General features: G+C 41.2%; 46 non-coding genes across 46 annotated transcripts; all 46 read left to right on the top strand.

The window, feature by feature from the left end:
• The first annotated feature begins 438 nt into the window (after positions 1–438).
• trnai-aau (transfer RNA isoleucine (anticodon AAU)) lies at positions 439–512 on the top strand. Its single transcript has one exon. It is a non-coding gene; the product is annotated as a tRNA-Ile (tRNA).
• A 416-nt stretch (positions 513–928) lies between these two features.
• trnar-ucg (transfer RNA arginine (anticodon UCG)) lies at positions 929–1,001 on the top strand. Its single transcript has one exon. It is a non-coding gene; the product is annotated as a tRNA-Arg (tRNA).
• A 708-nt stretch (positions 1,002–1,709) lies between these two features.
• On the top strand, positions 1,710–1,782 carry trnar-ucg (transfer RNA arginine (anticodon UCG)). The gene has a single exon. It is a non-coding gene; the product is annotated as a tRNA-Arg (tRNA).
• A 225-nt stretch (positions 1,783–2,007) lies between these two features.
• On the top strand, positions 2,008–2,081 carry trnai-aau (transfer RNA isoleucine (anticodon AAU)). The gene has a single exon. It is a non-coding gene; the product is annotated as a tRNA-Ile (tRNA).
• Positions 2,082–2,752: 671 nt separating this feature from the next.
• trnar-ucg (transfer RNA arginine (anticodon UCG)) lies at positions 2,753–2,825 on the top strand. Its single transcript has one exon. It is a non-coding gene; the product is annotated as a tRNA-Arg (tRNA).
• Positions 2,826–3,050: 225 nt separating this feature from the next.
• On the top strand, positions 3,051–3,124 carry trnai-aau (transfer RNA isoleucine (anticodon AAU)). The gene has a single exon. It is a non-coding gene; the product is annotated as a tRNA-Ile (tRNA).
• Positions 3,125–3,306: 182 nt separating this feature from the next.
• trnai-aau (transfer RNA isoleucine (anticodon AAU)) lies at positions 3,307–3,380 on the top strand. The gene has a single exon. It is a non-coding gene; the product is annotated as a tRNA-Ile (tRNA).
• A 416-nt stretch (positions 3,381–3,796) lies between these two features.
• trnar-ucg (transfer RNA arginine (anticodon UCG)) lies at positions 3,797–3,869 on the top strand. The gene has a single exon. It is a non-coding gene; the product is annotated as a tRNA-Arg (tRNA).
• Positions 3,870–4,094: 225 nt separating this feature from the next.
• Positions 4,095–4,168, top strand: trnai-aau (transfer RNA isoleucine (anticodon AAU)). Its single transcript has one exon. It is a non-coding gene; the product is annotated as a tRNA-Ile (tRNA).
• Positions 4,169–4,584: 416 nt separating this feature from the next.
• Positions 4,585–4,657, top strand: trnar-ucg (transfer RNA arginine (anticodon UCG)). Its single transcript has one exon. It is a non-coding gene; the product is annotated as a tRNA-Arg (tRNA).
• A 474-nt stretch (positions 4,658–5,131) lies between these two features.
• Positions 5,132–5,205, top strand: trnai-aau (transfer RNA isoleucine (anticodon AAU)). The gene has a single exon. It is a non-coding gene; the product is annotated as a tRNA-Ile (tRNA).
• Positions 5,206–5,912: 707 nt separating this feature from the next.
• On the top strand, positions 5,913–5,986 carry trnai-aau (transfer RNA isoleucine (anticodon AAU)). The gene has a single exon. It is a non-coding gene; the product is annotated as a tRNA-Ile (tRNA).
• A 714-nt stretch (positions 5,987–6,700) lies between these two features.
• Positions 6,701–6,774, top strand: trnai-aau (transfer RNA isoleucine (anticodon AAU)). The gene has a single exon. It is a non-coding gene; the product is annotated as a tRNA-Ile (tRNA).
• Positions 6,775–6,956: 182 nt separating this feature from the next.
• trnai-aau (transfer RNA isoleucine (anticodon AAU)) lies at positions 6,957–7,030 on the top strand. Its single transcript has one exon. It is a non-coding gene; the product is annotated as a tRNA-Ile (tRNA).
• Positions 7,031–7,446: 416 nt separating this feature from the next.
• trnar-ucg (transfer RNA arginine (anticodon UCG)) lies at positions 7,447–7,519 on the top strand. The gene has a single exon. It is a non-coding gene; the product is annotated as a tRNA-Arg (tRNA).
• Positions 7,520–7,737: 218 nt separating this feature from the next.
• Positions 7,738–7,811, top strand: trnai-aau (transfer RNA isoleucine (anticodon AAU)). The gene has a single exon. It is a non-coding gene; the product is annotated as a tRNA-Ile (tRNA).
• A 714-nt stretch (positions 7,812–8,525) lies between these two features.
• trnai-aau (transfer RNA isoleucine (anticodon AAU)) lies at positions 8,526–8,599 on the top strand. Its single transcript has one exon. It is a non-coding gene; the product is annotated as a tRNA-Ile (tRNA).
• A 182-nt stretch (positions 8,600–8,781) lies between these two features.
• On the top strand, positions 8,782–8,855 carry trnai-aau (transfer RNA isoleucine (anticodon AAU)). The gene has a single exon. It is a non-coding gene; the product is annotated as a tRNA-Ile (tRNA).
• A 181-nt stretch (positions 8,856–9,036) lies between these two features.
• Positions 9,037–9,110, top strand: trnai-aau (transfer RNA isoleucine (anticodon AAU)). The gene has a single exon. It is a non-coding gene; the product is annotated as a tRNA-Ile (tRNA).
• A 416-nt stretch (positions 9,111–9,526) lies between these two features.
• trnar-ucg (transfer RNA arginine (anticodon UCG)) lies at positions 9,527–9,599 on the top strand. The gene has a single exon. It is a non-coding gene; the product is annotated as a tRNA-Arg (tRNA).
• Positions 9,600–10,073: 474 nt separating this feature from the next.
• trnai-aau (transfer RNA isoleucine (anticodon AAU)) lies at positions 10,074–10,147 on the top strand. The gene has a single exon. It is a non-coding gene; the product is annotated as a tRNA-Ile (tRNA).
• A 181-nt stretch (positions 10,148–10,328) lies between these two features.
• trnai-aau (transfer RNA isoleucine (anticodon AAU)) lies at positions 10,329–10,402 on the top strand. Its single transcript has one exon. It is a non-coding gene; the product is annotated as a tRNA-Ile (tRNA).
• A 416-nt stretch (positions 10,403–10,818) lies between these two features.
• trnar-ucg (transfer RNA arginine (anticodon UCG)) lies at positions 10,819–10,891 on the top strand. Its single transcript has one exon. It is a non-coding gene; the product is annotated as a tRNA-Arg (tRNA).
• A 715-nt stretch (positions 10,892–11,606) lies between these two features.
• On the top strand, positions 11,607–11,679 carry trnar-ucg (transfer RNA arginine (anticodon UCG)). The gene has a single exon. It is a non-coding gene; the product is annotated as a tRNA-Arg (tRNA).
• Positions 11,680–11,904: 225 nt separating this feature from the next.
• trnai-aau (transfer RNA isoleucine (anticodon AAU)) lies at positions 11,905–11,978 on the top strand. The gene has a single exon. It is a non-coding gene; the product is annotated as a tRNA-Ile (tRNA).
• Positions 11,979–12,160: 182 nt separating this feature from the next.
• Positions 12,161–12,234, top strand: trnai-aau (transfer RNA isoleucine (anticodon AAU)). The gene has a single exon. It is a non-coding gene; the product is annotated as a tRNA-Ile (tRNA).
• A 416-nt stretch (positions 12,235–12,650) lies between these two features.
• On the top strand, positions 12,651–12,723 carry trnar-ucg (transfer RNA arginine (anticodon UCG)). The gene has a single exon. It is a non-coding gene; the product is annotated as a tRNA-Arg (tRNA).
• Positions 12,724–13,438: 715 nt separating this feature from the next.
• Positions 13,439–13,511, top strand: trnar-ucg (transfer RNA arginine (anticodon UCG)). Its single transcript has one exon. It is a non-coding gene; the product is annotated as a tRNA-Arg (tRNA).
• Positions 13,512–13,736: 225 nt separating this feature from the next.
• trnai-aau (transfer RNA isoleucine (anticodon AAU)) lies at positions 13,737–13,810 on the top strand. The gene has a single exon. It is a non-coding gene; the product is annotated as a tRNA-Ile (tRNA).
• A 182-nt stretch (positions 13,811–13,992) lies between these two features.
• On the top strand, positions 13,993–14,066 carry trnai-aau (transfer RNA isoleucine (anticodon AAU)). Its single transcript has one exon. It is a non-coding gene; the product is annotated as a tRNA-Ile (tRNA).
• A 416-nt stretch (positions 14,067–14,482) lies between these two features.
• trnar-ucg (transfer RNA arginine (anticodon UCG)) lies at positions 14,483–14,555 on the top strand. Its single transcript has one exon. It is a non-coding gene; the product is annotated as a tRNA-Arg (tRNA).
• A 225-nt stretch (positions 14,556–14,780) lies between these two features.
• On the top strand, positions 14,781–14,854 carry trnai-aau (transfer RNA isoleucine (anticodon AAU)). Its single transcript has one exon. It is a non-coding gene; the product is annotated as a tRNA-Ile (tRNA).
• Positions 14,855–15,036: 182 nt separating this feature from the next.
• Positions 15,037–15,110, top strand: trnai-aau (transfer RNA isoleucine (anticodon AAU)). Its single transcript has one exon. It is a non-coding gene; the product is annotated as a tRNA-Ile (tRNA).
• A 970-nt stretch (positions 15,111–16,080) lies between these two features.
• trnai-aau (transfer RNA isoleucine (anticodon AAU)) lies at positions 16,081–16,154 on the top strand. The gene has a single exon. It is a non-coding gene; the product is annotated as a tRNA-Ile (tRNA).
• Positions 16,155–16,570: 416 nt separating this feature from the next.
• Positions 16,571–16,643, top strand: trnar-ucg (transfer RNA arginine (anticodon UCG)). Its single transcript has one exon. It is a non-coding gene; the product is annotated as a tRNA-Arg (tRNA).
• A 225-nt stretch (positions 16,644–16,868) lies between these two features.
• trnai-aau (transfer RNA isoleucine (anticodon AAU)) lies at positions 16,869–16,942 on the top strand. The gene has a single exon. It is a non-coding gene; the product is annotated as a tRNA-Ile (tRNA).
• Positions 16,943–17,358: 416 nt separating this feature from the next.
• trnar-ucg (transfer RNA arginine (anticodon UCG)) lies at positions 17,359–17,431 on the top strand. Its single transcript has one exon. It is a non-coding gene; the product is annotated as a tRNA-Arg (tRNA).
• A 225-nt stretch (positions 17,432–17,656) lies between these two features.
• On the top strand, positions 17,657–17,730 carry trnai-aau (transfer RNA isoleucine (anticodon AAU)). Its single transcript has one exon. It is a non-coding gene; the product is annotated as a tRNA-Ile (tRNA).
• A 970-nt stretch (positions 17,731–18,700) lies between these two features.
• On the top strand, positions 18,701–18,774 carry trnai-aau (transfer RNA isoleucine (anticodon AAU)). Its single transcript has one exon. It is a non-coding gene; the product is annotated as a tRNA-Ile (tRNA).
• A 181-nt stretch (positions 18,775–18,955) lies between these two features.
• trnai-aau (transfer RNA isoleucine (anticodon AAU)) lies at positions 18,956–19,029 on the top strand. Its single transcript has one exon. It is a non-coding gene; the product is annotated as a tRNA-Ile (tRNA).
• Positions 19,030–19,445: 416 nt separating this feature from the next.
• Positions 19,446–19,518, top strand: trnar-ucg (transfer RNA arginine (anticodon UCG)). The gene has a single exon. It is a non-coding gene; the product is annotated as a tRNA-Arg (tRNA).
• Positions 19,519–19,736: 218 nt separating this feature from the next.
• Positions 19,737–19,810, top strand: trnai-aau (transfer RNA isoleucine (anticodon AAU)). Its single transcript has one exon. It is a non-coding gene; the product is annotated as a tRNA-Ile (tRNA).
• A 182-nt stretch (positions 19,811–19,992) lies between these two features.
• trnai-aau (transfer RNA isoleucine (anticodon AAU)) lies at positions 19,993–20,066 on the top strand. Its single transcript has one exon. It is a non-coding gene; the product is annotated as a tRNA-Ile (tRNA).
• A 416-nt stretch (positions 20,067–20,482) lies between these two features.
• Positions 20,483–20,555, top strand: trnar-ucg (transfer RNA arginine (anticodon UCG)). Its single transcript has one exon. It is a non-coding gene; the product is annotated as a tRNA-Arg (tRNA).
• Positions 20,556–20,773: 218 nt separating this feature from the next.
• trnai-aau (transfer RNA isoleucine (anticodon AAU)) lies at positions 20,774–20,847 on the top strand. The gene has a single exon. It is a non-coding gene; the product is annotated as a tRNA-Ile (tRNA).
• Positions 20,848–21,029: 182 nt separating this feature from the next.
• On the top strand, positions 21,030–21,103 carry trnai-aau (transfer RNA isoleucine (anticodon AAU)). The gene has a single exon. It is a non-coding gene; the product is annotated as a tRNA-Ile (tRNA).
• Positions 21,104–21,477: the final 374 nt, after the last annotated feature.

Below are 21,477 nucleotides of genomic sequence, written 5' to 3'. Positions count from 1 at the left end.
CTAATCCCAATGACTTTCACATGTGAAGTCAGCAGTGTACCATTTAAGCCAGCTTTGCAGTATGTCTTTGGACAAAGGATAGCTCCCTCCTCAGCATCTAAACCATTGCACTTGTGAAGTGCAACAATCCTGCATTTAGCGACCATGTGGCCTAATGGACAAGGCGTCTGACTTCGGATCAGAAGATTGAGAGTTCGAGTCCCTTCGTGGTTGATAGCTCAAGGCTCATTATAAGAAATATGGTGTAAGCAATGTTACTTTAAAATTGAGGTCATTCCATTCATATGAGATGTCAGCGGTCTTCCCTTTAACCTAACTACGCAAGTAAAGCTGATGGGGTTTCACACCCGATTGACCATTAAATAAATGCTTGCATTTTGCACGTTCTGTCCTGCTATAATTTTGGAAGTAATGGACTTGAATTAACAAGTGAAAAAGGGCCGGTTAGCTCAGATGGTCAGAGTGTGGTGCTAATAACGCCAAGGTCATGGGTTCAATCCCCATACTGGCCAGTAATGGTTATTTAACAAAAGAATGTCTCTACAATTGCTGTTCAACTTATGATACAGTATTGATACAGATAAATATCATGGAAAAAGAGAGCTGGTTTTGAATCCCTTCAAGGTTAAAAGCTCTAGCCTCATTCAAAGACACTTTGTGGAAGCCCGTTTGCTGCACAGTGTAAATAATCTATATTTCTACAATTGTTTAAGTTTCAAGCTGTAATTGTAAATTTGAAATAGAAAGTGTTTTTCTCTGCCGGAGGATTTTGTTGGATGAGGTGGGCACTAATCCCAATGACTTTCACATGTGAAGTCAGCAGTGTACCATTTAAGCCAGCTTTGCAGTATGTCTTTGGACAAAGGATAGCTCCCTCCTCAGCAACTAAACCATTGCACTTGTGAAGTGCAACAATCCTGCATTTAGCGACCATGTGGCCTAATGGACAAGGCGTCTGACTTCGGATCAGAAGATTGAGGGTTCGAGTCCCTTCGTGGTTGATAGCTCATTATAAGAAATATGGTTTAAGCAATGTTACTTTAAAATTGAGGTCATTCCATTCATATGAGATGTCAGCGGTCTTCCCTTTAACCTAACTACGCAAGTAAAGCTGATGGGGTTTCACACCCGATTGACCATTAAATAAATGCTTGCATTTTGCACGTTCTGTCCTGCTATAATTCTGGAAGTAATGGAGTTGAATTAACAAGTGAAAAAGGGCCGGTTAGCTCAGATGCTCAGAGCGTGGTGCTAATAAGGCTAAGGTCATGGGTTCAATCCCCGTACTGGCCAGTAATGGTTATTTAACAAAAAAATGTCTCTACAATTGCCGTTCAACTTATGATACAGTATTGATAGAGATAAATATCATGGAAAAAGAGAACTGGTTTTGAATCCCTTCAAGGTTAAAAGCTCTAACCTCATTCAAAGACACTTTGTGGAAGCCCGTTTGCTGCACAGTGTAAATAATCTATATTTCTACAATTGTTTAAGTTTCAAGCTGTAATTGTAAGTTTGAAATAGAAAGTGTTTTTCTCTGCCGGAGGATTTTGTTGGATGAGGTGGGCACTAATCCCAATGACTTTCACATGTGAAGTCAGCAGTGTACCATTTAAGCCAGCTTTGCAGTATGTCTTTGGACAAAGGATAGCTCCCTCCTCAGCATCTAAACCATTGCACTTGTGAAGTGCAACAATCCTGCATTTAGCGACCATGTGGCCTAATGGACAAGGCGTCTGACTTCGGATCAGAAGATTGAGGGTTCGAGTCCCTTCGTGGTTGATAGCTCAAGGCTCATTATAAGAAATATGGTGTAAGCAATGTTACTTTAAAATTGAGGTCATTCCATTCATATGAGATGTCAGCGGTCTTCCCTTTAACCTAACTACGCAAGTAAAGCTGATGGGGTTTCACACCCGACTGACCATTAAATAAATTCTTGCATTTTGCACGTTCTGTCCTGCTATAATTTTGGAAGTAATGGACTTGAATTAACAAGTGAAAAAGGGCCGGTTAGCTCAGATGGTCAGAGCGTGGTGCTAATAACGCCAAGGTCATGGGTTCAATCCCCATACTGGCCATCAATATGCTTTTGGAGATGCCATTGATATGAGAAGTCAGCGGTCTTCCCTTTAACGTAACCAAGCAAGGAAAGCTGATAGGGCCTCACACCCGAATGGACATTAAAAAACGCCTACATTTTGCACATTCTGTCCTGGTATAATTCTGGAAGTAATGGAGTTGAATTAACAAGTGAAAAAGGGCCGGTTAGCTCAGATGGTCAGAGAGTGGTGCTAATAACGCCAAGGTCATGGGTTCAATCCCCATACTGGCCAGTAATGGTTATTTAAGAAAAGAATGTCTCTACAATTGCCGTTCAACTTATGATACAGTATTGATACAGATAAATATCATGGAAAAAGAGAGCTGGTTTTGAATCCCTTCAAGGTTAAATGCTCTAGCCTCATTCAAAGACACTTTGTGGAAGCCCGTTTCCTGCACAGTGTAAATAATCTATATTTCTACAATTGTTTAAGTTTCAAGCTGTAATTGTAAGTTTGAAATAGAAAGTGTTTTTCTCTGCCGGAGGATTTTGTTGGATGAGGTGGGCACTAATCCCAATGACTTTCACATGTGAAGTCAGCAGTGTACCATTTAAGCCAGCTTTGCAGTATGTCTTTGGACAAAGGATAGCTCCCTCCTCAGCATCTAAACCATTGCACTTGTGAAGTGCAACAATGCTGCATTTAGCGACCATGTGGCCTAATGGACAAGGCGTCTGACTTCGGATCAGAAGATTGAGGGTTCGAGTCCCTTCGTGGTTGATAGCTCAAGGCTCATTATAAGAAATATGGTGTAAGCAATGTTACTTTAAAATTGAGGTCATTCCATTCATATGAGATGTCAGCGGTCTTCCCTTTAACCTAACTACGCAAGTAAAGCTGATGGGGTTTCACACCCGACTGACCATTAAATAAATTCTTGCATTTTGCACGTTCTGTCCTGCTATAATTTTGGAAGTAATGGACTTGAATTAACAATTGAAAAAGGGCCGGTTAGCTCAGATGGTCAGAGCATGGTGCTAATAACGCCAAGGTCATGGGTTCAATCCCCATACTGGCCATCAATATGCTTTTGGAGATGCCATTGATATGAGATGTCAGCGGTCTTCCCTTTAACCTAACTACGCAAGTAAAGCTGATGGGGTTTCACACCCGATTGACCATTAAATAAATGCTTGCATTTTGCACGTTCTGTCCTGCTATAATTCTGGAAGTAATGGAGTTGAATTAACAAGTGAAAAAGGGCCGGTTAGCTCAGATGGTCAGAGCGTGGTGCTAATAACGCCAAGGTCATGGGTTCAATCCCCATACTGGCCAGTAATGGTTATTTAACAAAAGAATGTCTCTACAATTGCCGTTCAACTTATGATACAGTATTGATACAGATAAATATTGTGGAAAAAGAGAGCTGGTTTTGAGTCCCTTCAACGTTAAATGCTCTAGCCTCATTCAAAGACACTTTGTAGAAGCCCGTTTGCTGCACAGTGTAAATAATCTATATTTCTACAATTGTTTAAGTTTCAAGCTGTAATTGTAAGTTTGAAATAGAAAGTGTTTTTCTCTGCCGGAGGATTTTGTTGGATGAGGTGGGCACTAATCCCAATGACTTTCACATGTGAAGTCAGCAGTGTACCATTTAAGCCAGCTTTGCAGTATGTCTTTGGACAAAGGATAGCTCCCTCCTCAGCATCTAAACCATTGCACTTGTGAAGTGCAACAATCCTGCATTTAGCGACCATGTGGCCTAATGGACAAGGCGTCTGACTTCGGATCAGAAGATTGAGGGTTCGAGTCCCTTCGTGGTTGATAGCTCAAGGCTCATTATAAGAAATATGGTGTAAGCAATGTTACTTTAAAATTGAGGTCATTCCATTCATATGAGATGTCAGCGGTCTTCCCTTTAACCTAACTACGCAAGTAAAGCTGATGGGGTTTCACACCCGATTGACCATTAAATAAATGCTTGCATTTTGCACGTTCTGTCCTGCTATAATTCTGGAAGTAATGGAGTTGAATTAACAAGTGAAAAAGGGCCGGTTAGCTCAGATGGTCAGAGCGTGGTGCTAATAACGCCAAGGTCATGGGTTCAATCCCCATACTGGCCAGTAATGGTTATTTAACAAAAGAATGTCTCTACAATTGCCGTTCAACTTATGATACAGTATTGATACAGATAAATATCATGGAAAAAGAGAGCTTGTTTTGAATCCCTTCAAGGTTAAATGCTCTAGCCTCATTCAAAGACACTTTGTGGAAGCCCGTTTGCTGCACAGTGTAAATAATCTATATTTCTACAATTGTTTAAGTTTCAAGCTGTAATTGTAAGTTTGAAATAGAAAGTGTTTTTCTCTGCCGGAGGATTTTGTTGGATGAGGTGGGCACTAATCCCAATGACTTTCACATGTGAAGTCAGCAGTGTACCATTTAAGCCAGCTTTGCAGTATGTCTTTGGACAAAGGATAGCTCCCTCCTCAGCATCTAAACCATTGCACTTGTGAAGTGCAACAATCCTGCATTTAGCGACCATGTGGCCTAATGGACAAGGCGTCTGACTTCGGATCAGAAGATTGAGGGTTCGAGTCCCTTCGTGGTTGATGGCTCATTATAAGAAATATGGTGTAAGCAATGTTACTTTAAAATTGAGGTCATTCCATTCATATGAGATGTCAGCGGTCTTCCCTTTAACCTAACTACGCAAGTAAAGCTGATGGGGTTTCACACCCGATTGACCATTAAATAAATGCTTGCATTTTGCACGTTCTGTCCTGCTATAATTCTGGAAGTAATGGAGTTGAATTAACAAGTGAAAAAGGGCCGGTTAGCTCAGACGGTCAGAGCGTGGTGCTAATAACACCAAGGTCATGGGTTCAATCCCCATACTGGCCATCAATATGCTTTTGGAGATGCCATTGATATGAGATGTCAGCGGTCTTCCCTTTAACCTAACTACGCAAGTAAAGCTGATGGGGTTTCACACCCGATTGACCATTAAATAAATGCTTGCATTTTGCACGTTCTGTCCTGCTATAATTCTGGAAGTAATGGAGTTGAATTAACAAGTAAAAAAGGGCCGGTTAGCTCAGATGGTCAGAGCGTGGTGCTAATAACGCCAAGGTCATGGGTTCAATCCCCATACTGGCCAGTAATGGTTATTTAACAAAAGAATGTCTCTACAATTGCTGTTCAACTTATGATACAGTATTGATACAGATAAATATCATGGAAAAAGAGAGCTGGTTTTGAATCCCTTCAACGTTAAATGCTCTAGCCTCATTCAAAGACACTTTGTAGAAGCCCGTTTGCTGCACAGTGTAAATAATCTATATTTCTACAATTGTTTAAGTTTCAAGCTGTAATTGTAAGTTTGAAATAGAAAGTGTTTTTCTCTGCCGGAGGATTTTGTTGGATGAGGTGGGCACTAATCCCAATGACTTTCACATGTGAAGTCAGCAGTGTACCATTTAAGCCAGCTTTGCAGTATGTCTTTGGACAAAGGATAGCTCCCTCCTCAGCATCTAAACCATTGCACTTGTGAAGTGCAACAATCCTGTATTTAGCAACCATGTGGCCTAATGGACAAGGCGTCTGACTTCGGGTCAGAAGATTGAGGGTTCGAGTCCCTTCGTGGTTGATGGCTCATTATAAGAAATATGGTGTAAGCAATGTTACTTTAAAATTGAGGTCATTCCATTCATATGAGATGTCAGCGGTCTTCCCTTTAATCTAACTACGCAAGTAAAGCTGATGGGGTTTCACACCCGATTGACCATTAAATAAATGCTTGCATTTTGCACGTTCTGTCCTGCTATAATTCTGGAAGTAATGGAGTTGAATTAACAAGTGAAAAAGGGCCGGTTAGCTCAGATGGTCAGAGCGTGGTGCTAATAACGCCAAGGTCATGGGTTCAATCCCCATACTGGCCAGTAATGGTTATTTAACAAAAGAATGTCTCTACAATTGCCGTTCAACTTATGATACAGTATTGATACAGATAAATATCATGGAAAAAGAGAGCTGGTTTTGAATCCCTTCAAGGTTAAAAGCTCTAACCTCATTCAAAGACACTTTGTGGAAGCCCGTTTGCTGCACAGTGTAAATAATCTATATTTCTACAATTGTTTAAGTTTCAAGCTGTAATTGTAAGTTTGAAATAGAAAGTGTTTTTCTCTGCCGGAGGATTTTGTTGGATGAGGTGGGCACTAATCCCAATGACTTTCACATCTGAAGTCAGCAGTGTACCATTTAAGCCAGCTTTGCAGTATGTCTTTGGACAAAGGATAGCTCCCTCCTCAGCATCTAAACCATTGCACTTGTGAAGTGCAACAATCCTGCATTTAGCGACCATGTGGCCTAATGGACAAGGCGTCTGACTTCGGGTCAGAAGATTGAGGGTTCGAGTCCCTTCGTGGTTGATAGCTCAAGGCTCATTATAAGAAATATGGTGTAAGCAATGTTACTTTAATATTGAGGTCATTCCATTCATATGAGATGTCAGCTGTCTTCCCTTTAACCTAACTACGCAAGTAAAGCTGATGGGGTTTCACACCCGACTGACCATTAAATAAATTCTTGCATTTTGCACGTTCTGTCCTGCTATAATTTTGGAAGTAATGGACTTGAATTAACAAGTGAAAAAGGGCCGGTTAGCTCAGATGGTCAGAGTGTGGTGCTAATAACGCCAAGGTCATGGGTTCAATCCCCATACTGGCCATCAATATGCTTTTGGAGATGCCATTGATATGAGATGTCAGCGGTCTTCCCTTTAACCTAACTACGCAAGTAAAGCTGATGGGGTTTCACACCCGATTGACCATTAAATAACTGCTTGCATTTTGCACGTTCTGTCCTGCTATAATTCTGGAAGTAATGGAGTTGAATTAACAAGTGAAAAAGGGCCGGTTAGCTCAGACGGTCAGAGCGTGGTGCTAATAACGCCAAGGTCATGGGTTCAATCCCCATACTGGCCAGTAATGGTTATTTAACAAAAGAATGTCTCTACAATTGCCGTTCAACTTATGATACAGTATTGATACAGATAAATATCATGGAAAAAGAGAGCTGGTTTTGAATCCCTTCAACGTTAAATGCTCTAGCCTCATTCAAAGACACTTTGTAGAAGCCCGTTTGCTGCACAGTGTAAATAATCTATATTTCTACAATTGTTTAAGTTTCAAGCTGTAATTGTAAGTTTGAAATAGAAAGTGTTTTTCTCTGCCGGAGGATTTTGTTGGATGAGGTGGGCACTAATCCCAATGACTTTCACATGTGAAGTCAGCAGTGTACCATTTAAGCCAGCTTTGCAGTATGTCTTTGGACAAAGGATAGCTCCCTCCTCAGCATCTAAACCATTGCACTTGTGAAGTGCAACAATCCTGCATTTAGCGACCATGTGGCCTAATGGACAAGGCGTCTGACTTCGGATCAGAAGATTGAGGGTTCGAGTCCCTTCGTGGTTGATGGCTCATTATAAGAAATATGGTGTAAGCAATGTTACTTTAAAATTGAGGTCATTCCATTCATATGAGATGTCAGCGGTCTTCCCTTTAACCTAACTACGCAAGTAAAGCTGATGGGGTTTCACACCCGATTGACCATTAAATAAATGCTTGCATTTTGCACGTTCTGTCCTGCTATAATTCTGGAAGTAATGGAGTTGAATTAACAAGTGAAAAAGGGCCGGTTAGCTCAGATGGTCAGAGCGTGGTGCTAATAACGCCAAGGTCATGGGTTCAATCCCCATACTGGCCAGTAATGGTTATTTAACAAAAGAATGTCTCTACAATTGCCGTTCAACTTATGATACAGTATTGATACAGATAAATATCATGGAAAAAGAGAGCTGGTTTTGAATCCCTTCAAGGTTAAAAGCTCTAACCTCATTCAAAGACACTTTGTGGAAGCCCGTTTGCTGCACAGTGTAAATAATCTATATTTCTACAATTGTTTAAGTTTCAAGCTGTAATTGTAAGTTTGAAATAGAAAGTGTTTTTCTCTGCCGGAGGATTTTGTTGGATGAGGTGGGCACTAATCCCAATGACTTTCACATCTGAAGTCAGCAGTGTACCATTTAAGCCAGCTTTGCAGTATGTCTTTGGACAAAGGATAGCTCCCTCCTCAGCATCTAAACCATTGCACTTGTGAAGTGCAACAATCCTGCATTTAGCGACCATGTGGCCTAATGGACAAGGCGTCTGACTTCGGGTCAGAAGATTGAGGGTTCGAGTCCCTTCGTGGTTGATAGCTCAAGGCTCATTATAAGAAATATGGTGTAAGCAATGTTACTTTAAAATTGAGGTCATTCCATTCATATGAGATGTCAGCGGTCTTCCCTTTAACCTAACTACGCAAGTAAAGCTGATGGGGTTTCACACCCGACTGACCATTAAATAAATTCTTGCATTTTGCACGTTCTGTCCTGCTATAATTTTGGAAGTAATGGACTTGAATTAACAAGTGAAAAAGGGCCGGTTAGCTCAGATGGTCAGAGTGTGGTGCTAATAACGCCAAGGTCATGGGTTCAATCCCCATACTGGCCATCAATATGCTTTTGGAGATGCCATTGATATGAGATGTCAGCGGTCTTCCCTTTAACCTAACTACGCAAGTAAAGCTGATGGGGTTTCACACCCGATTGACCATTAAATAACTGCTTGCATTTTGCACGTTCTGTCCTGCTATAATTCTGGAAGTAATGGAGTTGAATTAACAAGTGAAAAAGGGCCGGTTAGCTCAGATGGTCAGAGCGTGGTGCTAATAACGCCAAGGTCATGGGTTCAATCCCCATACTGGCCATCAATATGCTTTTGGAGATGCCATTGATATGAGAAGTCAGCGGTCTTCCCTTTAACGTAACCAAGCAAGGAAAGCTGATAGGGCCTCACACCCGAATGGACATTAAAAAACGCCTACATTTTGCACATTCTGTCCTGGTATAATTCTGGAAGTAATGGAGTTGAATTAACAAGTGAAAAAGGGCCGGTTAGCTCAGATGGTCAGAGCGTGGTGCTAATAACGCCAAGGTCATGGGTTCAATCCCCATACTGGCCAGTAATGGTTATTTAACAAAATAATGTCTCTACAATTGCCGTTCAACTTATGATACAGTATTGATACAGATAAATATCATGGAAAAAGAGAGCTGGTTTTGAATCCCTTCAAGGTTAAATGCTCTAGCCTCATTCAAAGACACTTTGTGGAAGCCCGTTTGCTGCACAGTGTAAATAATCTATATTTCTACAATTGTTTAAGTTTCAAGCTGTAATTGTAAGTTTGAAATAGAAAGTGTTTTTCTCTGCCGGAGGATTTTGTTGGATGAGGTGGGCACTAATCCCAATGACTTTCACATGTGAAGTCAGCAGTGTACCATTTAAGCCAGCTTTGCAGTATGTCTTTGGACAAAGGATAGCTCCCTCCTCAGCATCTAAACCATTGCACTTGTGAAGTGCAACAATCCTGCATTTAGCGACCATGTGGCCTAATGGACAAGGCGTCTGACTTCGGATCAGAAGATTGAGGGTTCGAGTCCCTTCGTGGTTGATGGCTCATTATAAGAAATATGGTGTAAGCAATGTTACTTTAAAATTGAGGTCATTCCATTCATATGAGATGTCAGCGGTCTTCCCTTTAACCTAACTACGCAAGTAAAGCTGATGGGGTTTCACACCCGACTGACCATTAAATAAATTCTTGCATTTTGCACGTTCTGTCCTGCTATAATTTTGGAAGTAATGGACTTGAATTAACAAGTGAAAAAGGGCCGGTTAGCTCAGATGGTCAGAGTGTGGTGCTAATAAAGCCAAGGTCATGGGTTCAATCCCCATACTGGCCATCAATATGCTTTTGGAGATGCCATTGATATGAGATGTCAGCGGTCTTCCCTTTAACCTAACTACGCAAGTAAAGCTGATGGGGTTTCACACCCGATTGACCATTAAATAACTGCTTGCATTTTGCACGTTCTGTCCTGCTATAATTCTGGAAGTAATGGAGTTGAATTAACAAGTGAAAAAGGGCCGGTTAGCTCAGATGGTCAGAGCGTGGTGCTAATAACGCCAAGGTCATGGGTTCAATCCCCATACTGGCCATCAATATGCTTTTGGAGATGCCATTGATATGAGAAGTCAGCGGTCTTCCCTTTAACGTAACCAAGCAAGGAAAGCTGATAGGGCCTCACACCCGAATGGACATTAAAAAACGCCTACATTTTGCACATTCTGTCCTGGTATAATTCTGGAAGTAATGGAGTTGAATTAACAAGTGGAAAAGGGCCGGTTAGCTCAGATGGTCAGAGCGTGGTGCTAATAACGCCAAGGTCATGGGTTCAATCCCCATACTGGCCAGTAATGGTTATTTAACAAAAGAATGTCTCTACAATTGCCGTTCAACTTATGATACAGTATTGATACAGATAAATATCATGGAAAAAGAGAGCTGGTTTTGAATCCCTTCAAGGTTAAATGCTCTAGCCTCATTCAAAGACACTTTGTGGAAGCCCGTTTGCTGCACAGTGTAAATAATCTATATTTCTACAATTGTTTAAGTTTCAAGCTGTAATTGTAAGTTTGAAATAGAAAGTGTTTTTCTCTGCCGGAGGATTTTGTTGGATGAGGTGGGCACTAATCCCAATGACTTTCACATGTGAAGTCAGCAGTGTACCATTTAAGCCAGCTTTGCAGTATGTCTTTGGACAAAGGATAGCTCCCTCCTCAGCATCTAAACCATTGCACTTGTGAAGTGCAACAATCCTGCATTTAGCGACCATGTGGCCTAATGGACAAGGCGTCTGACTTCGGATCAGAAGATTGAGGGTTCGAGTCCCTTCGTGGTTGATAGCTCAAGGCTCATTATAAGAAATATGGTGTAAGCAATGTTACTTTAAAATTGAGGTCATTCCATTCATATGAGATGTCAGCGGTCTTCCCTTTAACCTAACTACGCAAGTAAAGCTGATGGGGTTTCACACCCGACTGACCATTAAATAAATTCTTGCATTTTGCACGTTGTGTCCTGCTATAATTTTGGAAGTAATGGACTTGAATTAACAAGTGAAAAAGGGCCGGTTAGCTCAGATGGTCAGAGCGTGGTGATAATAACGCCAAGGTCATGGGTTCAATCCCCATACTGGCCAGTAATGGTTATTTAACAAAAGAATGTCTCTACAATTGCCGTTCAACTTATGATACAGTATTGATACAGATAAATATCATGGAAAAAGAGAGCTGGTTTTGAATCCCTTCAAGGTTAAAAGCTCTAGCCTCATTCAAAGACGCTTTGTGGAAGCCCGTTTGCTGCTCAGTGTAAATAATCTATATTTCTACAATTGTTTAAGTTTCAAGCTGTAATTGTAAGTTTGAAATATAAAGTGTTTTTCTCTGCCGGAGGACTTTGTTGGATGAGGTGGGCACTAATCCCAATGACTTTCACATGTGAAGTCAGCAGTGTACCATTTAAGCCAGCTTTGCAGTATGTCTTTGGACAAAGGATAGCTCCCTCCTCAGCATCTAAACCATTGCACTTGTGAAGTGCAACAATCCTGCATTTAGCGACCACGTGGCCTAATGGACAAGGCGTCTGACTTCGGATCAGAAGATTGAGGGTTCGAGTCCCTTCGTGGTTGATAGCTCAAGGCTCATTATAAGAAATATGGTGTAAGCAATGTTACTTTAAAATTGAGGTCATTCCATTCATATGAGATGTCAGCGGTCTTCCCTTTAACCTAACTACGCAAGTAAAGCTGATGGGGTTTCACACCCGACTGACCATTAAATAAATTCTTGCATTTTGCACGTTCTGTCCTGCTATAATTTTGGAAGTAATGGACTTGAATTAACAAGTGAAAAAGGGCCGGTTAGCTCAGATGGTCAGAGCGTGGTGCTAATAACGCCAAGGTCATGGGTTCAATCCCCATACTGGCCATCAATATGCTTTTGGAGATGCCATTGATATGAGATGTCAGCGGTCTTCCCTTTAACCTAACTACGCAAGTAAAGCTGATGGGGTTTCACACCCGATTGACCATTAAATAAATGCTTGCATTTTGCACGTTCTGTCCTGCTATAATTCTGGAAGTAATGGAGTTGAATTAACAAGTGAAAAAGGGCCGGTTAGCTCAGATGGTCAGAGCGTGGTGCTAATAACGCCAAGGTCATGGGTTCAATCCCCATACTGGCCAGTAATGGTTATTTAACAAAAGAATGTCTCTACAATTGCCGTTCAACTTATGATACAGTATTGATACAGATAAATATCATGGAAAAAGAGAGCTGGTTTTGAATCCCTTCAAGGTTAAAAGCTCTAGCCTCATTCAAAGACGCTTTGTGGAAGCCCGTTTGCTGCACAGTGTAAATAATCTATATTTCTACAATTGTTTAAGTTTCAAGCTGTAATTGTAAGTTTGAAATATAAAGTGTTTTTCTCTGCCGGAGGACTTTGTTGGATGAGGTGGGCACTAATCCCAATGACTTTCACATGTGAAGTCAGCAGTGTACCATTTAAGCCAGCTTTGCAGTATGTCTTTGGACAAAGGATAGCTCCCTCCTCAGCATCTAAACCATTGCACTTGTGAAGTGCAACAATCCTGCATTTAGCGACCACGTGGCCTAATGGACAAGGCGTCTGACTTCGGATCAGAAGATTGAGGGTTCGAGTCCCTTCGTGGTTGATAGCTCAAGGCTCATTATAAGAAATATGGTGTAAGCAATGTTACTTTAAAATTGAGGTCATTCCATTCATATGAGATGTCAGCGGTCTTCCCTTTAACCTAACTACGCAAGTAAAGCTGATGGGGTTTCACACCCGACTGACCATTAAATAAATTCTTGCATTTTGCACGTTGTGTCCTGCTATAATTTTGGAAGTAATGGACTTGAATTAACAAGTGAAAAAGGGCCGGTTAGCTCAGATGGTCAGAGCGTGGTGATAATAACGCCAAGGTCATGGGTTCAATCCCCATACTGGCCAGTAATGGTTATTTAACAAAAGAATGTCTCTACAATTGCCGTTCAACTTATGATACAGTATTGATACAGATAAATATCATGGAAAAAGAGAGCTGGTTTTGAATCCCTTCAAGGTTAAAAGCTCTAGCCTCATTCAAAGACGCTTTGTGGAAGCCCGTTTGCTGCTCAGTGTAAATAATCTATATTTCTACAATTGTTTAAGTTTCAAGCTGTAATTGTAAGTTTGAAATATAAAGTGTTTTTCTCTGCCGGAGGACTTTGTTGGATGAGGTGGGCACTAATCCCAATGACTTTCACATGTGAAGTCAGCAGTGTACCATTTAAGCCAGCTTTGCAGTATGTCTTTGGACAAAGGATAGCTCCCTCCTCAGCATCTAAACCATTGCACTTGTGAAGTGCAACAATCCTGCATTTAGCGACCACGTGGCCTAATGGACAAGGCGTCTGACTTCGGATCAGAAGATTGAGGGTTCGAGTCCCTTCGTGGTTGATAGCTCAAGGCTCATTATAAGAAATATGGTGTAAGCAATGTTACTTTAAAATTGAGGTCATTCCATTCATATGAGATGTCAGCGGTCTTCCCTTTAACCTAACTACGCAAGTAAAGCTGATGGGGTTTCACACCCGACTGACCATTAAATAAATTCTTGCATTTTGCACGTTCTGTCCTGCTATAATTTTGGAAGTAATGGACTTGAATTAACAAGTGAAAAAGGGCCGGTTAGCTCAGATGGTCAGAGCGTGGTGCTAATAACGCCAAGGTCATGGGTTCAATCCCCATACTGGCCATCAATATGCTTTTGGAGATGCCATTGATATGAGATGTCAGCGGTCTTCCCTTTAACCTAACTACGCAAGTAAAGCTGATGGGGTTTCACACCCGATTGACCATTAAATAAATGCTTGCATTTTGCACGTTCTGTCCTGCTATAATTCTGGAAGTAATGGAGTTGAATTAACAAGTGAAAAAGGGCCGGTTAGCTCAGATGGTCAGAGCGTGGTGCTAATAACGCCAAGGTCATGGGTTCAATCCCCATACTGGCCAGTAATGGTTATTTAACAAAAGAATGTCTCTACAATTGCCGTTCAACTTATGATACAGTATTGATACAGATAAATATCATGGAAAAAGAGAGCTGGTTTTGAATCCCTTCAAGGTTAAAAGCTCTAGCCTCATTCAAAGACGCTTTGTGGAAGCCCGTTTGCTGCACAGTGTAAATAATCTATATTTCTACAATTGTTTAAGTTTCAAGCTGTAATTGTAAGTTTGAAATATAAAGTGTTTTTCTCTGCCGGAGGACTTTGTTGGATGAGGTGGGCACTAATCCCAATGACTTTCACATGTGAAGTCAGCAGTGTACCATTTAAGCCAGCTTTGCAGTATGTCTTTGGACAAAGGATAGCTCCCTCCTCAGCATCTAAACCATTGCACTTGTGAAGTGCAACAATCCTGCATTTAGCGACCACGTGGCCTAATGGACAAGGCGTCTGACTTCGGATCAGAAGATTGAGGGTTCGAGTCCCTTCGTGGTTGATAGCTCAAGGCTCATTATAAGAAATATGGTGTAAGCAATGTTACTTTAAAATTGAGGTCATTCCATTCATATGAGATGTCAGCGGTCTTCCCTTTAACCTAACTACGCAAGTAAAGCTGATGGGGTTTCACACCCGACTGACCATTAAATAAATTCTTGCATTTTGCACGTTCTGTCCTGCTATAATTTTGGAAGTAATGGACTTGAATTACCAAGTGAAAAAGGGCCGGTTAGCTCAGATGGTCAGAGCGTGGTGCTAATAACGCCAAGGTCATGGGTTCAATCCCCATACTGGCCATCAATATGCTTTTGGAGATGCCATTGATATGAGATGTCAGCGGTCTTCCCTTTAACCTAACTACGCAAGTAAAGCTGATGGGGTTTCACACCCGATTGACCATTAAATAAATGCTTGCATTTTGCACGTTCTGTCCTGCTATAATTCTGGAAGTAATGGAGTTGAATTAACAAGTGAAAAAGGGCCGGTTAGCTCAGATGGTCAGAGCGTGGTGCTAATAACGCCAAGGTCATGGGTTCAATCCCCATACTGGCCAGTAATGGTTATTTAACAAAAGAATGTCTCTACAATTGCCGTTCAACTTATGATACAGTATTGATACAGATAAATATCATGGAAAAAGAGAGCTGGTTTTGAATCCCTTCAAGGTTAAATGCTCTAGCCTCATTCAAAGACACTTTGTGGAAGCCCGTTTGCTGCACAGTGTAAATAATCTATATTTCTACAATTGTTTAAGTTTCAAGCTGTAATTGTAAGTTTGAAATAGAAAGTGTTTTTCTCTGCCGGAGGATTTTGTTGGATGAGGTGGGCACTAATCCCAATGACTTTCACATGTGAAGTCAGCAGTGTACCATTTAAGCCAGCTTTGTAGTATGTCTTTGGACAAAGGATAGCTCCCTCCTCAGCATCTAAACCATTGCACTTGTGAAGTGCAACAATCCTGCATTTAGCGACCATGTGGCCTAATGGACAAAGCGTCTGACTTCGGATCAGAAGATTGAGGTTTCGAGTCCCTTCGTGGTTGATAGCTCAAGGCTCATTATAAGAAATATGGTGTAAGCAATGTTACTTTAAAATTGAGGTCATTCCATTCATATGAGATGTCAGCGGTCTTCCCTTTAACCTAACTACGCAAGTAAAGCTGATGGGGTTTCACACCCGACTGACCATTAAATAAATTCTTACATTTTGCATGTTCTGTCCTGCTATAATTTTGGAAGTAATGGACTTGAATTAACAAGTGAAAAAGGGCCGGTTAGCTCAGATTGTCAGAGCGTGGTGCTAATAACGCCAAGGTCATGGGTTCAATCCCCATACTGGCCATCAATATGCTTTTGGAGATGCCATTGATATGAGATGTCAGCGGTCTTCCCTTTAACCAAACTACGCAAGTAAAGCTGATGGGGTTTCACACCCGATTGACCATTAAATAAATGCTTGCATTTTGCACGTTCTGTCCTGCTATAATTCTGGAAGTAATGGAGTTGAATTAACAAGTGAAAAAGGGCCGGTTAGCTCAGATGGTCAGAGCGTGGTGCTAATAACGCCAAGGTCATGGGTTCAATCCCCATACTGGCCAGTAATGGTTATTTAACAAAAGAATGTCTCTACAATTGCCGTTCAACTTATGATACAGTATTGATACAGATAAATATCATGGAAAAAGAGAGCTGGTTTTGAATCCCTTCAAGGTTAAAAGCTCTAGCCTCTTTCAAAGACACTTTGTGGAAGCCCGTTTGCTGCACAGTGTAAATAATCTATATTTCTACAATTGTTTAAGTTTCAAGATGTAATTGTAAATTTGAAATAGAAAGTGTTTTTCTCTGCCGGAGGATTTTGTTGGATGAGGTGGGCACTAATCCCAATGACTTTCACATGTGAAGTCAGCAGTGTACCATTTAAGCCAGCTTTGCAGTATGTCTTTGGACAAAGGATAGCTCCCTCCTCAGCATCTAAACCATTGCACTTGTGAAGTGCAACAATCCTGCATTTAGCGACCATGTGGCCTAATGGACAAGGCGTCTGACTTCGGATCAGAAGATTGAGGGTTCGAGTCCCTTCGTGGTTGATAGCTCAAGGCTCATTATAAGAAATATGGTGTAAGCAATGTTACTTTAAAATTGAGGTCATTCCATTCATATGAGATGTCAGCGGTCTTCCCTTTAACCTAACTACGCAAGTAAAGCTGATGGGGTTTCACACCCGATTGACCATTAAATAAATGCTTGCATTTTGCACGTTCTGTCCTGCTATAATTCTGGAAGTAATGGAGTTGAATTAACAAGTGAAAAAGGGCCGGTTAGCTCAGATGGTCAGAGCGTGGTGCTAATAACGCCAAGGTCATGGGTTCAATCCCCATACTGGCCAGTAATGGTTATTTAACAAAAGAATGTCTCTACAATTGCCGTTCAACTTATGATACAGTATTGATACAGATAAATATTGTGGAAAAAGAGAGCTGGTTTTGAGTCCCTTCAACGTTAAATGCTCTAGCCTCATTCAAAGACACTTTGTAGAAGCCCGTTTGCTGCACAGTGTAAATAATCTATATTTCTACAATTGTTTAAGTTTCAAGCTGTAATTGTAAGTTTGAAATAGAAAGTGTTTTTCTCTGCCGGAGGATTTTGTTGGATGAGGTGGGCACTAATCCCAATGACTTTCACATGTGAAGTCAGCAGTGTACCATTTAAGCCAGCTTTGCAGTATGTCTTTGGACAAAGGATAGCTCCCTCCTCAGCATCTAAACCATTGCACTTGTGAAGTGCAACAATCCTGCATTTAGCGACCATGTGGCCTAATGGACAAGGCGTCTGACTTCGGATCAGAAGATTGAGGGTTCGAGTCCCTTCGTGGTTGATAGCTCAAGGCTCATTATAAGAAATATGGTGTAAGCAATGTTACTTTAAAATTGAGGTCATTCCATTCATATGAGATGTCAGCGGTCTTCCCTTTAACCTAACTACGCAAGTAAAGCTGATGGGGTTTCACACCCGATTGACCATTAAATAAATGCTTGCATTTTGCACGTTCTGTCCTGCTATAATTCTGGAAGTAATGGAGTTGAATTAACAAGTGAAAAAGGGCCGGTTAGCTCAGATGGTCAGAGCGTGGTGCTAATAACGCCAAGGTCATGGGTTCAATCCCCATACTGGCCAGTAATGGTTATTTAACAAAAGAATGTCTCTACAATTGCCGTTCAACTTATGATACAGTATTGATACAGATAAATATCGTGGAAAAAGAGAGCTGGTTTTGAGTCCCTTCAACGTTAAATGCTCTAGCCTCATTCAAAGACACTTTGTAGAAGCCCGTTTGCTGCACAGTGTAAATAATCTATATTTCTACAATTGTTTAAGTTTCAAGCTGTAATTGTAAGTTTGAAATAGAAAGTGTTTTTCTCTGCCGGAGGATTTTGTTGGATGAGGTGGGCACTAATCCCAATGACTTTCACATGTGAAGTCAGCAGTGTACCATTTAAGCCAGCTTTGCAGTATGTCTTTGGACAAAGGATAGCTCCCTCCTCAGCATCTAAACCATTGCACTTGTGAAGTGCAACAATCCTGCATTTAGCGACCATGTGGCCTAATGGACAAGGCGTCTGACTTCGGGTCAGAAGATTGAGGGTTCGAGTCCCTTCGTGGTTGATAGCTCAAGGCTCATTATAAGAAATATGGTGTAAGCAATGTTACTTTAAAATTGAGGTCATTCCATTCATATGAGATGTCAGCGGTCTTCCCTTTAACCTAACTACGCAAGTAAAGCTGATGGGGTTTCACACCCGACTGACCATTAAATAAATTCTTGCATTTTGCACGTTCTGTCCTGCTATAATTTTGGAAGTAATGGACTTGAATTAACAAGTGAAAAAGGGCCGGTTAGCTCAGATGGTCAGAGTGTGGTGCTAATAAAGCCAAGGTCATGGGTTCAATCCCCATACTGGCCATCAATATGCTTTTGGAGATGCCATTGATATGAGATGTCAGCGGTCTTCCCTTTAACCTAACTACGCAAGTAAAGCTGATGGGGTTTCACACCCGATTGACCATTAAATAACTGCTTGCATTTTGCACGTTCTGTCCTGCTATAATTCTGGAAGTAATGGAGTTGAATTAACAAGTGAAAAAGGGCCGGTTAGCTCAGATGGTCAGAGCGTGGTGCTAATAACGCCAAGGTCATGGGTTCAATCCCCATACTGGCCATCAATATGCTTTTGGAGATGCCATTGATATGACAAGTCAGCGGTCTTCCCTTTAACGTAACCAAGCAAGGAAAGCTGATAGGGCCTCACACCCGAATGGACATTAAAAAACGCCTACATTTTGCACATTCTGTCCTGGTATAATTCTGGAAGTAATGGAGTTGAATTAACAAGTGAAAAAGGGCCGGTTAGCTCAGATGGTCAGAGCGTGGTGCTAATAACGCCAAGGTCATGGGTTCAATCCCCATACTGGCCAGTAATGGTTATTTAACAAAATAATGTCTCTACAATTGCCGTTCAACTTATGATACAGTATTGATACAGATAAATATCATGGAAAAAGAGAGCTGGTTTTGAATCCCTTCAAGGTTAAATGCTCTAGCCTCATTCAAAGACACTTTGTGGAAGCCTGTTTGCTGCACAGTGTAAATAATCTATATTTCTACAATTGTTTAAGTTTCAAGCTGTAATTGTAAGTTTGAAATAGAAAGTGTTTTTCTCTGCCGGAGGATTTTGTTGGATGAGGTGGGCACTAATCCCAATGACTTTCACATGTGAAGTCAGCAGTGTACCATTTAAGCCAGCTTTGCAGTATGTCTTTGGACAAAGGATAGCTCCCTCCTCAGCATCTAAACCATTGCACTTGTGAAGTGCAACAATCCTGCATTTAGCGACCATGTGGCCTAATGGACAAGGCGTCTGACTTCGGATCAGAAGATTGAGGGTTCGAGTCCCTTCGTGGTTGATGGCTCATTATAAGAAATATGGTGTAAGCAATGTTACTTTAAAATTGAGGTCATTCCATTCATATGAGATGTCAGCGGTCTTCCCTTTAACCTAACTACGCAAGTAAAGCTGATGGGGTTTCACACCCGATTGACCATTAAATAAATGCTTGCATTTTGCACGTTCTGTCCTGCTATAATTCTGGAAGTAATGGAGTTGAATTAACAAGTGAAAAAGGGCCGGTTAGCTCAGATGGTCAGAGTGTGGTGCTAATAACGCCAAGGTCATGGGTTCAATCCCCATACTGGCCATCAATATGCTTTTGGAGATGCCATTGATATGAGATGTCAGCGGTCTTCCCTTTAACCTAACTACGCAAGTAAAGCTGATGGGGTTTCACACCCGATTGACCATTAAATAAATGCTTGCATTTTGCACGTTCTGTCCTGCTATAATTCTGGAAGTAATGGAGTTGAATTAACAAGTGAAAAAGGGCCGGTTAGCTCAGATGGTCAGAGCGTGGTGCTAATAACGCCAAGGTCATGGGTTCAATCCCCATACTGGCCAGTAATGGTTATTTAACAAAAGAATGTCTCTACAATTGCCGTTCAACTTATGATACAGTATTGATACAGATAAATATCATGGAAAAAGAGAGCTGGTTTTGAATCCCTTCAACGTTAAATGCTCTAGCCTCATTCAAAGACACTTTGTAGAAGCCCGTTTGCTGCACAGTGTAAATAATCTATATTTCTACAATTGTTTAAGTTTCAAGCTGTAATTGTAAGTTTGAAATAGAAAGTGTTTTTCTCTGCCGGAGGATTTTGTTGGATGAGGTGGGCACTAATCCCAATGACTTTCACATGTGAAGTCAGCAGTGTACCATTTAAGCCAGCTTTGCAGTATGTCTTTGGACAAAGGATAGCTCCCTCCTCAGCATCTAAACCATTGCACTTGTGAAGTGCAACAATCCTGCATTTAGCAACCATGTGGCCTAATGGACAAGGCGTCTGACTTCGGATCAGAAGATTGAGGGTTCGAGTCCCTTCGTGGTTGATGGCTCATTATAAGAAATATGGTGTAAGCAATGTTACTTTAAAATTGAGGTCATTCCATTCATATGAGATGTCAGCGGTCTTCCCTTTAACCTAACTACGCAAGTAAAGCTGATGGGGTTTCACACCCGATTGACCATTAAATAAATGCTTGCATTTTGCACGTTCTGTCCTGCTATAATTCTGGAAGTAATGGAGTTGAATTAACAAGTGAAAAAGGGCCGGTTAGCTCAGATGGTCAGAGCGTGGTGCTAATAACGCCAAGGTCATGGGTTCAATCCCCATACTGGCCATCAATATGCTTTTGGAGATGCCATTGATATGAGATGTCAGCGGTCTTCCCTTTAACCTAACTACGCAAGTAAAGCTGATGGGGTTTCACACCCGATTGACCATTAAATAAATGCTTGCATTTTGCACGTTCTGTCCTGCTATAATTCTGGAAGTAATGGAGTTGAATTAACAAGTGAAAAAGGGCCGGTTAGCTCAGATGGTCAGAGCGTGGTGCTAATAACGCCAAGGTCATGGGTTCAATCCCCATACTGGCCAGTAATGGTTATTTAACAAAAGAATGTCTCTACAATTGCCGTTCAACTTATGATACAGTATTGATACAGATAAATATCATGGAAAAAGAGAGCTGGTTTTGAATCCCTTCAACGTTAAATGCTCTAGCCTCATTCAAAGACACTTTGTAGAAGCCCGTTTGCTGCACAGTGTAAATAATCTATATTTCTACAATTGTTTAAGTTTCAAGCTGTAATTGTAAGTTTGAAATAGAAAGTGTTTTTCTCTGCCGGAGGATTTTGTTGGATGAGGTGGGCACTAATCCCAATGACTTTCACATGTGAAGTCAGCAGTGTACCATTTAAGCCAGCTTTGCAGTATGTCTTTGGACAAAGGATAGCTCCCTCCTCAGCATC

Source organism: Anarhichas minor, unplaced genomic scaffold, assembly GCF_050575085.1.
Source record: "Anarhichas minor isolate MPS153535 unplaced genomic scaffold, ASM5057508v1 ptg000040l, whole genome shotgun sequence".
Taxonomy (NCBI): Eukaryota; Metazoa; Chordata; class Actinopteri; order Perciformes; family Anarhichadidae; genus Anarhichas; species Anarhichas minor.
This window is presented reverse-complemented; position numbering and strand designations above follow the sequence as displayed.